A 14,066-nucleotide genomic window follows, 5' to 3' on the forward strand; every position below is an offset into this window, starting at 1 on the left:
TAGAAAACTAAACGTGAACCGTTAAGCCTTACCAAAAGCTGATGTTAAAGCACAAGTCCAACAAATTTTATTCATCCACTTTTCCCAATCACAGTACCACAGCGTAGAATTCCATGTTATCTTTTTAAAGGTAATTCACAAGCGCCAGTTTTCCTAACATGCTGAAACACTTTACCATGTTCACACAATCCCCTGACAACATTACATCCGAAGGCGCACTAATTTTTAGTGGTCTCATTTCACACACAGATTGTGCGTAGCTACGTCCTCGACACTGTGATCAATTTTCGTAAAATCAAGGAGGACTGAATGAACCGTCAGAAAGAATGGAACTGTTCGTGAACAAGTAGACCGCACAAGGCGTAATAAACATAATTTTCCCCTAAGTTACAATGACTGCATGATTGGACGTACCATATGTTCCGGCACTTTACGTTTAATATGCACTCCTCAGTATCAAATAAGTCAACGTTCAACTTCTGTAGAACTAAGGGATGTGTTACCCGACTTTTTAAGTTTTTCAACCGGTAAAAGAATTTATCCCACTTGTCTAGGTGTGTTGCCAAGGCAAAACACCAATTGAACTCGTAGTGTCACTTGCTCTACCCCCACGATTCATATCCAGTAAAGCGCCACGCACAATAAACATGCGGTACCAGCTTGATACATCAGGCTTATACGTTTTCACCCTTCCCGATCTTACCTCTGAAAGAAGCCAGTACTCTTAAGCGATCTGTTTAGCCGCCTCCCCTTGCTGGTCCCAGCGCATCCTGTACGTACGAAACCCATACGTACCCCTATGCCAACTATGGATTAGCCAAAGTTCTCAACTCCATCGGCGACGAAGCGGTACCTATGAATTTTTTTGCGTAAAAGAGGTATTATTGATCTAACCAAGGGTAGGGTTACATGTTAGATTTTGGCCAGAATAAAGTCAAAGAAGTTGTCTCCATCAACATTGACACTGGATGGCATGGCCATTTACAGGGGTGCGTTCAAAATACTGTTATCCAAAAGTTACCGGGTAAAAAGTAAGAAACAAACGTTCGGTCGTCCAGCTTTAGGTGTTTTCCGCACAGCCGGTGGTCGTAATTATACCATCTTTTACACAGTGATGAAATCTTAAGGGACTGGCCAAGTGTAGCTAATTCTGAGAAATGGTTCGTTTTGAAAATCTGCGATGCGTAATAATCAGGATGGCAAAAAGCATATATAGACTGCTTAAGAGTGGGGTTTTTAAAGTAGTTTTTAATGAAGAACGGTATTTAGCTGAAGTATTCCTAACAGAAAATGTGGCATCGATGTTGAATTGGATGAAGATAAGAATGAATAAACAACTATCGGGATTAAGCGGTAAAATTTCCAAGTCAGAATTTAAACGTAGTTTTGCGTACACCATCCACTGTGTTCCACGAAAGTCAGGCATGAATACACCAAGTTGGTGAATCTGTTAGTCCGTATTCAGAGGTTGGATAAACTGCACCAGGATGATTGGCCGGCTTTCAAAACAGAACCTAAATTACTCACAGTATGGTGTATGATAAATTGGAGAGTTATTTGAAAGTGAAATTTAGATGGTCTGGGATGTCTTATTAAAACGACTACATGCGACAACCGTGGTTCAAATTGACACTTCTACGTACTTGCTATAGGTTCGTAAATGTTACCGTTGGGGGGTAAATACTTAATAGCCGGAATTGCTGTGTGTGTTGGGGTTCTTACCAGAGAAAAACCAAGCAATAATGTAAACAAAGCAACACAAATGCCAGGCTAATAATTTAAGTTCGTAATGTGAATCATCAGTGTAATAAACTAACTTTGCCTAATTTGCAACTACGTTTGTGGCAGGAGTTGGCGAAACTTGATTCCGTTTAGTTTTCAGAGTCACATTCAAAAAGACAACTGACCACGCACAGAAGAAAACATCCTCCAGTTTGTTTATGTTGTCCCAAGTTTATTTTGTCAGCACCCATTGGCAGTATCCCACCAGATTTCAAAATGGATATTTTTCGTTCTTTCTAGGAATCAGCGGGTCGTATCACTGTCCTTCGTCACATCGTCATTATAACCGGCGTTCATATCATAACCACCAACCACAACGATGATATCATCATTACCAGTGACGTCCTGGATTTCATCGTAAACCTCACTGTAACCCTTATCACGACCACCAGGATCATGCTTGGCATTACCAACATAACTCTTGCTGACATGAAAATTATGGATGAATTCAACTTCAACTTATTAGTCAAACAGCTTAGCTGCCTTAAATCCCGTATTGCTCACAAGCATGAGATTCTCATGGCTTGACTAATTCCACTAAACCCTCTGACTGGGTTCCAAATACTAATCAAGAACTCATAGGTGAAGTTTTCTGATACCTCAAGTTGGTTACAGTCTGTTAGCAACTGCATTGCCCATCGCATTTATAGTGCTTTTACTGTGGGCTACGCCACGAGACAGAGGACTTCGGAACTGGTTCTCATCATCCTTTTGCAGACAAGAAAACGAACGCTTGAAGACCAGGGGACGTCAGGTTAGTAATTAGCAGAACAAAAGACTGAGTGCTCTTCAGTCACCGTACTCAACTATGTAGCATACTGTGTACGCTGTTTTTCACGGAAAACGGTAGAGAATTGGTCTACGATTAGTTCATTAGACTATTCCTTATCAGTCAGTGTTCAGTATAAGATACATTTGGTGGAATAAATATCAAAAGCCGCCGTTCAGCGACCAAATGTGTAAGGAAGGTTAAGTGAATTGCACGTACGCGCACGAACGAACTGATATTTATTTGCTATCGTCGTCAGTTTAAAAGCAATGTGCATACACATTTGCACCGCACTGGAATGGCAATATGTGTTCGGAGGACTGATATCGTTTGACCAATGCACTATTCTGGATGGAGCTTATGGCAACATTTTTGTTGGTGAACAATTGTGAATTAAGAACAAACCCTTTCCAGAAGTTTAAATCAGTGTTAGCCATTTAGATTCTGGCTTTCACGAATAACAATTTTGAAAGTAGTGGCTGAAACTAAGCTGTAAGGATTGTTTGGGAAAGAATAACACTGCTCCCAAACGGCAATTAAAACACCGAAAGTAGCGTAAGAACAAAAAACCAAACGGAAATTTGTACGCCTGCACCAGGTTGTATAGAATATCAAAACAACACTTTCATGGTACGATATTATCCGAAAAGGTGGCTCCCGAATCGAATTTGATGATCGACAGAGGTCAAACAACTAGGCACCTGCGCACAGACAGCCAAGGACGGTTTGTTCTGAGATGAATTTAATGCTACTTTCAAGCCTTTCGTGCCAATGTACAACAAGATTGTGCACAAGATCGGCTGGGAAACTTCCACGTGTCTGACACAAGCCAAAACAGTCAGCCTAAACATCATAGCATAACAAGTGGAACTTGTGCCATTCGCCGATTCTTTAAGGTTTATACGTAATGCTACACCTTCGCGTTCGCGCCATTTTGAGAATATCATTGTTCTTCTTTTTCCTCCTGAATACTCGCAACCCATCTTCTGAATGCTTTTCACAATATTTTATCTACCCGTAAATCCACTTGAACTTTCCGTGACCACACTGATAGTATTTATTCCGTATTTTTATGGATTTCAGAAAAGCAGTTTTACGAACAGTTTTTTTAAAATCACATTTCGATTGAACCAACTTTGCTCGGTAAACATTTTCCTATTATCAATTATTTTCCGCAATGTCTGTGTTGCATCATTGCTGGAGTAAATAACACCCCTTCTGCTGTGTTGTCTACATGCATATTCATTCGTATTCCTACCCCAGGGGTGAAAACAGGAAATCTCCTGTCGCCAAGGCCCATTGCATTCTGATTGCTTAGCAGTATCAGGTGTTACACAGGATGAAATTTCGTTAGGCAGGTTCGACTCTTATTTTACTGAATAGCTCTCTGGCGAATCATCCTTTACCCTATCAAGAACATTGGGAAATTCGGGTATGAAAATCATCTGATTTCGTTCGTTTATCAATCTTGGTTATATTTTGACATGGCCGGGGATCTGGTTTTCCTAAGCGACTACATAAAGTTCCAAAACTAAATAATCGATAACACTTGCCAGATTTTCTAAAATCAGTTGTGTACCCCTTTGTTTAAGTATGTCACTTTCTGTCGAACTAAGGCTATTCTGAAAAGCTCTTGTTAATGTAACTCAGGTTTGGCCCCCAGTAAACCGTTGCATCGGTGTCTCTACTAAAAGTTTAATTTCCGCCGTCTGACCGGAAGAGTAGGCGCAAAATCGTTTTACAACAAACCGGAGGCCCTAAGGAAAGTATTGTTAGACAAGTTATTTGCCGCCTTGATTCAACCGCGCTCCAGAGTGAAAATGTCCAGTCTGCAATTCGTGGGTGGGTTATTTGGAGCCTAGTCCGACGGTGTTGGGATTCCATGCTCACCTCGTACACAATTCGATGAGGCCTACAGCACACAATAATTTTCTTCACTCAGTGGGAACTTGCCGGCCTTGCTGTGCAAGTATATATGCATATCCACTCGAGTGACGGCGATGTAAATGTACGATCAATGTGATGAATATATACAAGTGGATCTCAGATTACAATGTAATATTCAGAACGTCTGGGTTAGAGTATAGCAGAGGTAACTCAAATATTATTAAGAAAAATCACGGCAAATACATCTTCTGGTCAAGAATCGCCATATTCATCTTTTAACGAACTAGAACTAGAACTTAGATTCCGATACTCAATTCGTTATTTCGAATAAACATTTCGGTTTGCTTGTTGGTCTGTTCACCGAGCTTGACAGTTGGATTGCAAGTTTCATTAGCAATCGAGGTGACCTCGTTAGTGCGTAGTTGCATAGTTTTCAGACAACATCTGGTAGCTATGAATTGACTGGTTGATCCCGGGGTGGTTTTTGCGCAGTTCGCTTTGTCACCTGGAAATCTAAATTACTTTGTGGTCGGTTCGTTAAGTGCATTTGATTGGACCATTCCCTTCGTGTTCTTGACAACCTACTTCGACTTCAATGGTAAATATTACTAAGAACCAAAAGGGACACCAATTGGATCACCAATCTCTAGATTTTTACGGAAATTACAATGCAGAAACTGAAGACGACTGTGCTATCAGGTATCAAACGGGAAGTATGGGTATGATATGTGGATGACATTTGCTAATGTGAAGAAATTTGAACTGTCGCGAGCTAAACAACTGCTGAACAACTTGTTTCCCGACATCCAATTCACAATGTGTTCGTCAAAAAAAAAACAGAAGACTAATTGCAGAATAAAATACACCGGAAAGAAACGTATACAGACCAGCTTCTGGAACACCACAGCAGCCATTCAAACGGCCAAAAGTGGAGCAATGTTTAAGCCCTATTTGAGCGGATTGAGACGTATTGCAACACAACAGAGGCAAGGAAGAAAGAAGGGCGAAGACTTCATCAGACATTCCAAAGTACCTGAGGAATTTCATATAGAGATGTTCAGAAAAATACCAAAAAGCTGATTCACCAATACAGCTAGAACAGGTAAGAATTACGCTATCGTATATCGAAAACGTCACGGAGGCAACTGCAAAACATTTACCATAACGTATAATAACCGTCACACTCAGGCCTGCAAACACGTTAAGAAGAACCCTCTTAGAACCAAAGGGAAGGTTGGATGCAATAAAGAAGACGAGTGTGATCTAAAACTTTAGTTAAATGAATGCGATAAACACTATGTTAACCAGACTGGAAGAAAACTTGCCACCAGAATACACGAACACAAGCTTGCCACCAGTGGGTAAACTTGCCACCAGAATACACGAACACAAGCTTGCCACCAGTGGGTAAGACATTGTCAATGGTTTAACTCCATGACGACAAAGACATCCGTTCAAGTTAAAAGATCTTCAGGTATTTTCTCATACAAAAACAAGAACGCGAGATTTTCTAGGTGTGGTACTCCACACAAAATTGATCAAACCAATTTATCAGCCGTTACGAGTAGAAGAAGTAAACAATCACAGGACCCTGAACCACATGGAAAACCGAGCAACCTGAAGAAAACTAACAGGCAATTGGGCTCAAAGAAAAAAACTACTGGAATAGAAAGCTACTGAATCAACCAATCGTGTGAAAAAGTTCAGACCACAAAGCGAGGAAGAAGCGGCTCAATCACAACAGGGAAACAGAACTGTCGAACTAAGTGCGTTCAACGAACCAACCAGGCAGTAAGATCACAATGCAAATTGGATTCTTAGGTGACCAAACAAACGACGCGAAGACCGCCTCGCGACCAACCAATTACTTATAGCTATCAGGTGCTGTTTAGAAACTACGCGAACACAAGTGGAAGAGGAGGAATTTACCCACTCAACTCCGCACTGACGATTTCACCCTGATGAAACGTTTGCAATCCAAATGTCAAAGTCGGTGGATGAACCAACAACCAAGCTGCCCATCTGAGCTTATGTATACATATATACATATATATGTTCCTCAACATTGCAAACCATTTCAGTGTGTGACAAAGTGACCTGGCTACAATAAATCATTTGTTTCATAAAACAAAAATAGTCGTGACCCGAAATCCGTCCTTCAGCAGTGTCGCCGCCAAGAAAGAAATTTGCATGAAACACAAGCCAAAACATCAATTTGTTTTTGGTGACTTACAAAATAAGCGAGGCACCAGTAACAGTTGTATTCAACAATCTGAAACATGCAGTCGGCTCTCTTGGGAGTGACAACCCTCTCACTGGAAATTGGTAACCCGCTGAAATCAAAAGTAAAATTCCAGAGAGCAAACCTTTTTTCCGTTTGAAGAAGGTGCGTCACTCAATATACAAGCTGACTTTTCATTAATTCGCTAATGTCAATAAGCATATTCTGACCATGAATTTTGTATAGCGATCATGTATGTGTACTGCAGTGACCCTGGATTGAATTCGGACTTCGCTGTGCCAGACGGGACAATGGCGTGTGGGCAGACAAAAGACACCTATCACCTATCAAGCAAGAAAATTAATATTGTCTGCTAAAGCGGAAGTGTTTGTACAGTAAGCTGTATCTAGTACCGGTCCGGCAGCTCTACTTCTATTGGGACAGTGATATTGTCTTTTGCCAAAAAGGACACCTTAAAAATGCTGGATTTTGAGGTCCCTTCTATCTGAACTAACTCAGATGTCAGTGTTTCCACTGATGCAGCCAAAATAGATTCAAACAAGTCTTCGTGCGTATTGGTATCAGAAATGACAGCATCATGCTGTACACTCCACTAAAGTATGCTATACCAGCCTCTCGCACTCAAATTGGCTACTAGGTCCTAACTTACACACCCGATAAAACCCTACCACAAAATGTCACGCCAGCGAGACAAGGATAGTAAATCCAAACGTAAACCAGATTTGCATCTTTGATATCCCAATAAACCGACAATATGCTGAAGATAAATGGTTCATTTTCGGTATCAGCAGAGTTGCCTGGCACTCAACAGACAACTCCTCTGAAAGCAGAAAAGTACTTCATAAATCTTGGGGCCAAAAGTGAACAAATTTGCAAGTATGATGAAAGTTTAGAAGGCGACAATCCCTCATAGGTTTACCATTGGACAAACAATGATCTGTAATGAAAAAATTTACTAGTCAAAATTCAATAAAGATCATTTGGATGAAGTGGTCTCTACGGAGGTTTATATGTGAGAAACATTATACTTTGATTTTATGTATAGCAAAGAGGTGCACCAAGGTTTAACTGGGCATGCCGAATAAGCTCTTCCATCCAAGAGGATAGTTAAACTGCAAATCTCGTACCCAAAGGATACCTGTGGGGACTTATAATGAGTGAAATTTAGTGAATGAATACAGTTGTGCGCCATTCAAGCCTTTTGGACCGTCAAACAATCTTTATGGAGCAATGATCAAAGGTCTTAGAATCATAGACGAAACGCAAACCCACCAATTCAATATATATAGCTTAGATGAGTTAAAGCCTCGCTTCTCCAAACGCCCGACGGCCAATTAGGAATCGAAAAAATCCGGCTGAATCAAGTGCTGCAACAAAGAATACAAAAGCTCTTAATATTGTTCATAAATTCAAAAAATACATTCCCACAAGACAACGGTATACAACATTAATGACTTCAATCAAAGGAAAATGACAACTATTGTGCAATCGAATTAGTTCTCGAACCCGTAAATCACCCTGGTTCACACACTAGCAAACCGTTTTAACATTAATATTTTAGATTGTATATCTCAAGAGGAATAGTCTAGGGTTTGGTGTGGAGAGAATGACAAAACTATGATAATATAAAAGGTTGTCAAAGATAGAAAATCGCACATTTTCTGCCGTCAGCTTAGAGTACCATCTGCTTGCTTTTCCATGAAATCCTTGACTTTAGAGACATCTAGATCGGGAAGAAGCGGCTAGGTCAACATATCCAAATACGCTGACTTGCCTGCGGATCGAATATAACCTACAATATAGCGGTATATTCCACACCAACCTCAACCTTGAAATAGAGTTATTCTTCCCTGACTGTAAACATAATGAGCCTCTATATTCGCCTAATACAAACATGCAACAACAGCTGAAGTTAGGCTGTATCTCAAACTCTCTAGAATCTAGCGATCAACATTTTAAGAGCAGCCATTTAACCCATTTATATGGTTGTGCCAAAGTATCAAGTAATTTGTTCGCTTTCACTTTAAAGCGACTATCTTTCTAGGTGGGTTATTGAGATTTTCTTGTAACCGGGCCTGAAAACCAGCCACAGAATCATTGCAGGTTACCATTCAGTGCTGGTTCCAGTTGTGCACAGCACAACGCCTAGAGACCAATTGGTGTTTTGCTGACTTTAAAGTATAACTGACGCCTCGGCTTGTTATCGGAGGAAAATCACCACACCTGACACAGCTTATTGAAGGATGGCTTAGTTAGGAGTTTTATTACCGTTGGTGTTTCGTAGATGCCTTGACAAGCATGCATACGCGTAGTATTATAGGTTGGCTTATCAACAGCACTTTTTGGCTCTTACTAATCGTTTAAAAAACGAAGCCACAAGCGTACGTCAGTTTAGTGTGTAAAACAAAGCTCTGTTACTGATATTCCAGTGTCCAACTTGGCGGCCAACCAAGAGCGAATTTGGAGGATACTTCTGAAAACAACAGCCTTGTTTTAAACATATCTGAACTGTGTAATAGTATAAATATTCTGAAGATTTCCTTCTGTTATAATTATGCCTGAAGAAGGACGGCAAGTTTTGCTAGAAATTTTCAGGCAGAAGAATTGACCAGAGTAACACACGAAGTGGAGTTCAAAGTTTAGTGAAACGTGATGTCGGATGGTTCCCAACCCAAAACAGTGTCTTCGTGTTCTCAATAAATTTTTAGTTGGTTTATGTGGCATTCGTCTGAAGCAAAGTATTGTTTATTCTTTTAAGTGCGCACATGCATTGCCCGCAGAGTCACTACAATAGAAAAAGGCACTAAACTGCTAAAACTAATATTTTTCGGCTAAGCATCACAAGACATTTTGGTGCCTTTCGTAAAATTCGTCAATAATCTTGAGGCGAAAGTTCTTACGGAACGTATGTAGCCACTTACTTTAAACAAGCAAATAATAGAAACGCAAAAGAACGGATCATAACGGGACCTTTGTTTTTCGACCAAGTGTTTGCCCAAAGTTTCTACAATTTACTTGGTTTACTAAAGATGATATCATGGAATGTTTTTGTCGGACTGCCACTTGAGTTTCATATCTGATTTGACTGGTAGGCTGCAACTCTGTAAGACCGACTCAATTCCTAATTTCTCTGGGACGCTCTCATATACACAGTACGGCAAGTGTTCATTAGTTTAAAATAATTCCCAAGTCACAGGTTTGAGACAGATTAATTTGTTGCCATCACCATAGTTTACTTCCAAAGCCACTTTCCACCAGTTTTTTCATCAAATGAGGACGTTTTTGCACCTCTCTTGTAATCAAGATGTGCCTACATAAGTAATATCTAGTAAATTTTGAACTGCAACAAGCAACATTCACATACTTCAGTTATTTTGGAAGTGCCTTCATAGCCCTGGACTACACGTTGGTTATAGCTGCACATCTGTAAATTTTTTCTTCTTAGCAAGATTAGTTAAAATTAATTCCACTAAACCAGAACATCAGCCGTCTAAAGATTAGCAAATCAGTTCTGTATATGGCAAAATTCGGGAAATATTATGTTTTATTTCTCAGTGTCCTGTTGACAAAATCTAACTATGAAACAAGCGTGTTCAACGTATCAGCCGTCTATGCAACGTCAAGTTATTCCACTCGCTAAATTCGCTAACTAACTGATTCAATTTACCTTATAAGATAATTTTTAATCCACATACTTTGTTTAGCAAAAAATGGAGCATAAAAAGCAGATGGTGAAGAATGCAGCTATGTTTTCATTCGAGAATGACGTTTCATGGTTTCTCACTAAATCTAATTCCCTAAAGCTTTTCAATCGGCAATACTAGAACACGACTCGGCGTAGCTTTTCCCACAGCCTGCGCAAGTTGTCTGCGTTTTTGAGGAAATAATTTTTTTCACGTTTAACATATCCTTCTGTCCACCCCTGTGTGGCGTCCGGTATACTAAAGGTGACTAAACTGTTGCTATACGATCCTCACATATGAATACAAAACGCTCCGTGATTTTTATCAGAATAGAAATAATACTTAAACTCCTTTCATTCGTTCTTGCGACATCTCCGTAGAACTCTGCGTATCTATCCTTATTTAACAGCTGAACATTCTCAGACCTATGGTAAGCTCGTATTATAATCTTGTCTGGACGGATATTTTTTATTTCATGTAATTTTAGGGCGTTTTGTAGAATGGGTTGGTTTGTGTTTGTTATGAGTTTAGGCATTTATTCTGCGAACTCCTTATGCTCACTGCGAACCAAACCTACAAGTTTCTATATCATTCCGCCGTTATTACGCTCTTTCTAAAGAGGGTGCGAACACTGTCATTGTTTACATCTGAAATCTCCTATGCCAATTGATTTGCACGAATTTATCAAGGCCCATTATCGCTTTTTTGTTAAAATGATGTGCCTTATAGTTTATGTTGGTCTGATTCAACAGGCAATCACGGGCACATTTTAGAGTGATATCCATTCTAATCTTTCGCAAAAAGTACTTTGCTAGACTTAAAAAAACAAATAAAACGGTGATGTTTCACGTTTGATGCTGCCAACCAGTTTGTTTGCTTATAGTCGGATGTTACGAATTAGCCTCGAACTCCAAAAATTTTGGCCTCTTTTGCTCAAATGAGAGTGATTTTTTGTTTTCCTAATACCATATATTTTGTTTCACCTGCTACCTCGTGCCACGTTACAAGCGTATGCACTGCTTGATAGCAGTGCTTCCAACCAGCTTTTTACGAAACCTTTACATTCAATGCGAAAAATTGCAAAACTCTGTTTCATTTACAACACAGTGTTATTTATAGGCGTCAAATGTATCGACTCTTGTTTATTTGAGCTAAACGTCGCAATCAACTGAAAGCATGTAATGTGCTACATATGTCCACACACATTCAACTGCCACAAAGTTTACAAGAAAACTACTTGGTCAAACTTATGTGGAAGACAAAGTTAGGCCTATCGCAGTTAGCTTGGTTCTTATTAACTTTGGGAACTTTGTCACTTCTTTTGTGACAAAAGATTGCGAATGAGTTCTGTTACTCTTGTTTGCTGATACCAAGGGTATTTTTTTCTGCCAACAACAATTTTCATTTGCTTTAAAACACTTCCTTGTTAATTACTTGCCTTCATAAAAGCGGGCCATCCAGGCATCAAGCTGGTCTAGCTCAGCAAGTACATTTTTTTCTGCTTGAGTAATCATGAACACAGATAAAATTATTGTGAACGGATTTATTTTTTAAAAAGCCATATGTCCATTAAAGTGGTCAGAGTGGTTAAATTAGCGCTCAAAAACTCAAAAATATGCAGCATCCTTAAGCTTTACAACATTTTAACATAAAAAGGGAAAACTATGGAGGAAAATGAGGTTTCTTACCAAATACAAAAACGCAAAGCCGGTTCACAACGTGACGTGTTCATTTTACCGTAGGATGCGCAGAATGCAAACAAGAATGTTCTTTTTTTACCAATATTGCACAAGAGATAAGTTTCCTTTGTGCTAGTACAACATAAATGTTGCTTCTCGGTCTTTAATTCTTCCATCGAAGAAACCTCTCCAAGTTGACGTACTCCCAAGCAGCTATTATTGGCCTAGCAAACTGGTTTGGAGATTTGGTTGTTCGCCGAAAGCGTACGTGCTCTTTCTTACCGTGCATATGTCTACCCTCTGCACTTGAGAACGTTGTGCACGCCACCGCCATACATATTCCCAATATCGAGCACACCATCTAGATTGACTTCTCTTCCAAAGTGAAGGAATTCTGATTGCTTCGCGGATCCAGCTGCAGTGAGCCTCGCCTTAGTCATGCGGTTCTGCTTATATGACATATTTTTGCACCTATTTAAACAGATGTAACTGTGCTTCTGTTCTCACTTTTGGCGGGTTTATTTCCTCTCACCTTATCACAGCCCATAAACTACGGTTGTTTTGAGATTTTAAAGTTCGCTGTAAATCACCATCGATTGTAGCAAATAAACGCATTCATATACCCACAGGACATACTGGAACCTTGTATTATGTGCCATATTATTCGGCTAAAATCTCGGATAACTATGTGGATTGTCATTCTGTTACATGGCATTACTACTTGTTTGACAAAGCCATATTCGAGTAACGACGTCATGGTAGTCGGTCTCTCTCTCTAGCGTCTTTCATGGTTTCTGGTGCTTGGAAATTTGAATTCAAAATTTCACAAGTTCCATCACGTTTGTGCAATTCCGCTTTCAGTGCGACCAGGGCTCCACATAACCCTGCGCTGAAATACTTCGAGAGAAGTTTAGATCATTTGGTGCTCCTCTTGTATGGTTTTGAAATCAAACAGGATCCATGGAACCAGATATTAGGCATACGCCAAGGTCTTTATCCACTACTTTCGTCCCGAATACCGCTAGACATTGTCACCGTCACCACCAATTTTACCTCCGCTGAATTCCACTATTACCACAATCTTTTGATTTTTATGAATTCTATAGGTTCTATAATCATTTACAAACCAGCAGCCATTATTCTAATAACCTGTCTTAATGATGGGAGACTGAACTGTTTCGGCCAAATATCTGTTAACCAGACTTGGTAATCTCTTTCTCAAGATCCGCTCAGAATTCCTAGCAGTACCATGGGGTAATGGTCTTCGGGAGCCACCTACATTCACAGTGTGCAAGTGAACCATTTGGTGGAAGGATGCATATGATACTCTCCCGATACAGAAAGTTACTAGCTTCATTCTCGTTTTTCGAGTAGTTATCTGAACGGAGAAAGTGCGACAGATTTTCTATTCAGCATCTTACGGATAAAGTCAAGGCACTCTTGTAAAATAACTTAATAACGCCTTCCAGATAACTTGCATGAGAAAGGTTTTGTAGTCGGAACACATTCTTGGAAATTCTGGGGTGCAATATTACCTCTCACTTGAAAAGCTTGAGGTAGACAACGTAAAGGTGATGTGGTTTCCCTAATCACGCTATCCGGAGACCTTGCCACTTTCATGTTTCTATTTCATGTCCGTTAAATAATGTCACTCAACTGGTGAATAGCTTACCTTTAATCAACTGCTCACAAGCACGGCCTGCAGTTGTAAAATTTAAATCAGCACCGTTTCCTGACCTTGAGGGAGGATGGGAACGTGAGCTAAATGTTAGTTCATGTAACCAAGTTCGGTAGGTCGTAGTGGCTTATGAGCGAGCCACAAATAGAGTATTTCTGAACGCTAGGTCTCTGACTGTATTACTATCTGGGAATCTGAAATTTCTAGGAGTAAGTGATGCAACTCTGTTCAAAGTCCAGGACAAACTAGAGAGACATGGTGGTACGAAGTTTCCGTGCTTGAGGAGGGTTTTCACGCCTCTATAGCTTCTTCCTTCTTCCCGACCTCTTTTAAGCGCCGCTCGTCC

General features: G+C 40.0%; 1 protein-coding gene across 1 annotated transcript in view; it reads right to left on the reverse strand.

Annotated features, from left to right (window-relative positions):
- Positions 1-13,767, reverse strand: part of T265_11123 (hypothetical protein) — a gene marked incomplete at both ends in the record, with an annotated part of 53,497 nt that extends 39,730 nt beyond the window's left edge. The window contains 3 exons of the mRNA XM_009177691.1: positions 6,672-6,771; positions 7,953-8,047; positions 13,715-13,767. The remainder of the gene's footprint in view (positions 1-6,671; positions 6,772-7,952; positions 8,048-13,714) is intronic.
- Between the last annotated feature and the right edge of the window lie 299 nt (positions 13,768-14,066).

The sequence above is a fragment of the Opisthorchis viverrini genome (assembly GCF_000715545.1).
Source record: "Opisthorchis viverrini unplaced genomic scaffold opera_v5_447, whole genome shotgun sequence".
NCBI lineage: Eukaryota > Metazoa > Platyhelminthes > Trematoda > Opisthorchiida > Opisthorchiidae > Opisthorchis > Opisthorchis viverrini.